Raw genomic sequence first — 3,847 nt, 5'->3', positions numbered from 1 at the left:
TATATGTTATATATGTATGTTATGTATACACACATAATATAAATTACATATAATATATACATTATATATATAATATAATATGTATATTATATATACATATGTGCTATATATTATTAGAATACAATGCATGGAGGGGAATAAAACTGAATAAATTTGGAAAGGTAGGAAGGGACTGGATTGTGAAGTGCTTTAAATTCAAACAGAAGATTTTATATTTGATCCTGGAGGTATTAGAAAACCACCAGAGTTTAGTGAGTGGAGAGAAGAGAGTGGGCGACATGTTCAGACTTGTGGTTTGAGAAAATTACTTTTTTCTGAACTGAGGGGAGGATGAATGAGAGTGGGGAACAACTTGAAATAGGGATTCCAATTAGAAGGCTAGTGCAATATTGGGGATGAGAGGGGATGAGGACTTGAAGTAGCAGCTCTGTGTGAGTAGAGAGAAGAAGACTGTCTGTGAACAGTGTTACGAAGGCAGAAAAGACAAGATTTGGCAATGGATTAGATGTTTGGAGTGAATGTGAATGAGGACTCAGGAATAACAGGTTGTGAGCATGGGCAACTAGGAGGATGGTACTATTTTGTTGTTGTTGTTCAGTTGTGTCTGACTCTTCTTGACCCCATTTGGGATTTTATTGTCAAAGACACTGGAGTGGTTTGAGATTTCTTTCTCTAGCTCATTTTACAGATAAGGGAAACTGAGGCAAACAGGGTTAAGTGACTTGCCCAGGGTCACACAGCTGGGAAGTGTCTGAAGCCAGATTTGAATTCAGGAAGATGAGTCTTCCTGACCTCAGGCCCAGCACTCTAGCCACTGTGCCACCTACTAGTACCTAAAGCAATAGGGACATTTAGAAATGGGGAGAGTTTTAGTGGAAAGATACTGAATTCTCTTTTGAACATGTTGAGTTTAAAATGCCTCCAGTTTGATATGTCTAAAAGGCAGTTGGTGAAGGGAGACTGGTACTCAGGAGAAAGACTAGGACTAAATATATTAGATCTAAGAATTATCTACATAAAGGTGATAGTTGAACCTATGACGTTCATAAAGTCACAAAGTGAGATAGTATAAAGGGAGGAGAGGAGAAGGCCTAGGAAAGAGCCTTGAGGGATAGCTATAATTAGTGGGCATGAGTTAGATGAAGTTCTGGGAAAGGAGCCTCAGATGGAATGGTCAGGCAAGTAAGAGGAAAACCAAGCAATCAAAGTCTTGGAGAGGGTTTATAGAAAGGAGATACAATCTAAGAGTAGAGTGTAATGAACCATGTCAAAGATTGCAAAGACAATAAGAAGGGTGAAGATTGAGAAAAAGCCATCAGATTTGGCAATTAAGAGATCATTGGTAACTTTAGAGACAGCAGCTTTAATGGAATGATGAGGTCAGAAGACAAACTTCAAAGGGTTTAGAAGTTAGACAAGAGGAAATGGAGGCAGCTAGGGCTGTTAGCTTTTGTCAAGGAGTTGAGCTGAGGAGAGAAAAGGTATAGATAGAATGAAATCATAAGATCAAGCAAAGGATTTTTTTTAAATGTGGAAAAAAGTTTTATTAGAAAACCAATAAACAGTTTTAATATATAAACAGCAAATTTGTTCTGGAAATGACTTAAGTGAAAATCTTAAGATGAATTGTTTCTTTTGGCCAACTGTTGGCAATAAGGCCCTGGTTCCTTAACTGCAAAAGTTTTTTGCTACTCTCCCAACACTTCAATCAATCCATGACATCACTCATGAGGGCATTCCCTCTATTGGTGCTGATAGTAACCCATCTCTACTGTCTCTTCCTCTGATTCTTTTCCCTGGTCTCTTGTAGAGATTCTCCACATGGCTACCTAGTATACTAGATGCCTTTCTCTGCTTTTTATATTTTGTGCATCCCAGTCCATCAGTTATGTTATCTTTCCATTATTACATGTTTGCTACATGACTGGTCCATCATAGTTTTCCCTTTTACACCATTTCTTGATCATAGGCATCAGTGGAAACAGGCATACTTTTCTCCACTACTTACCTCTTATTTGCCCCACGATTTACAGGAAAACTTTGATTCTTTAGAGATCAAGGCATTCCAAGATTTTGAACATATAGGATTCTTGGAAAAACATTTCTGTTGACAAGATGATCATATTTTTATAATATATTTTAGGGAGAGGAAGATAACACAAAAGGGAAAAAAATTATGGCTAATATCACTCTCCTATCCCCAATGTGGTCCACAGAATATTGAAAGCTCTTAAACTATGTGCCTATTTTGACATCTTTACCAAAAAAAGTTTATCTTTTGTTACATAAAATAAAATACTATTCATATGTTGGAAGGTTAAGCTTATATGTGGCTTGAAAAGATATCCCAAAGGGTATGATCAAGTATTCTATTTTGGCTTTTGTTTTAATGAAGAGATGCCTAAATATAATCTGCACCAAATTGAAAAGGTTCATCTTAAAAAATTCCCAAGGTACAAAAGGCAATTGAACACAGTACATTCCTTTTTCAACATGGACCTATTCATATCCAAAAACTAGCTTCAAACCTGCTGAGGGTGCCACCACATAGATACCAAAGAGCAATCAGAAAGCAGCCCAAGTTTAGTCCCCCTTTGCTAATGCAAAGCCGGTACCTGTGACTTATCAACTTTTTGAAGTTGGGACCCATTTTATTGGGTCAAATCCAGCCCTCAGACAAAGCCAATGTTTGCTTCTCCTTGGATGGCCCTAGAGCAATTAAGGAATTTCTGTGTCCATTGTGTAAATCTGAATCAGGTCAGACATAATATTATGAATGAGTGGCTTAGTAAGGTCTTTACTAAAAACCTGCCACCACGGCTTTTCTGCCTCGGAATTGGCAGGCACCTCCACTCTGTAGCACTGCAAGGCAAGATAGAGCCCGGCTACAGCTACATGCTGGGCAGGGCACTAAAAGCACAATGCTCTTTAATAGCTGTCCTGAAGCATGGCCCAGGCTGCCAGAGAGACTGAAGTCCTCTCCAACTATGATGGTTCATCCAATTCTTTAAAGAAACAAGGTAGAGGAGCAGATATTTGTGGGGATGCTGGAAGGAGACCTGGAAATGCAAAACTCTCAACATGAGTAATTCATACTGAACAATGATGTGCCTCAGTTCCGAGAAGCAGGAGTCTAACTCCAAAGGTTCACTCTTGGGATTTAAATGCCTGTGAGAGACATTGATGGTGTCTCTTTCCTGAGGTATGGCTGCTCCACTTTACCTGCCAAGTAGATGGCTGACATGGTGATGAGGTAAGGGTCATATGCATCTAATTTGGTCTTGCAGAAAAATTTATGGTAAATGGTGCAGGCTGTGGCAATTGGAATGGATGGCATCCCTAGCTTGACACTAGCCTTCATGATGAACTGAGTCACTTTGTGGTGAACTTTGACCTCAGAGGCCAGCTGCCCCTCTTTCATCACTTCTTCAGCCTCTTTACTGCTCTCGCTCTGTCTTGACTCCATGGCTAACACCCTCAGCCCCAATGTATAGCTGGCCCCTATGGTCCCTCAATGCCAAACAAAAATCCAGTTCAAGTCACAAGGAAGGACAAAATGAGATGAACCAAAAGAGGAAGAAACACACACTACTACTATGAGGTCTTTGCAGGAATGATCTACACACATATCAAGGGAACCTTAAAACTATGACCCTGTCAGCATTCACAAAAGATTTCCTACAGCATATCATATATCTTTTGTCACCCAATTCCCTGAAAGGTACAGAGAAAACAAGATTCTGCTGTGTTTATGGGTTTTTTGGACATTAAAGAAGCCTTTGACTTCCCAGATTAAATACAACCACTTAAGGACTGTCTTCCAATGAGGAGTCTCTCATACGTATGT

At 39.4% G+C, this 3,847-nt stretch overlaps 1 pseudogene; it reads right to left on the bottom strand.

Moving 5' to 3' along the window:
- Positions 1-2,718: 2,718 nt before the first annotated feature.
- Positions 2,719-3,466, bottom strand: LOC110194602 (cyclin-Q-like; annotated as a pseudogene).
- Between the last annotated feature and the right edge of the window lie 381 nt (positions 3,467-3,847).

This window comes from Phascolarctos cinereus, unplaced genomic scaffold, assembly GCF_003287225.1.
Source record: "Phascolarctos cinereus isolate Bilbo 61053 unplaced genomic scaffold, phaCin_HiC Scaffold_4;HRSCAF=312, whole genome shotgun sequence".
Lineage (NCBI taxonomy): Eukaryota > Metazoa > Chordata > Mammalia > Diprotodontia > Phascolarctidae > Phascolarctos > Phascolarctos cinereus.
Note: the sequence above shows the minus strand (reverse complement) of the source record. Positions and strands in the feature narration are given on the sequence as shown.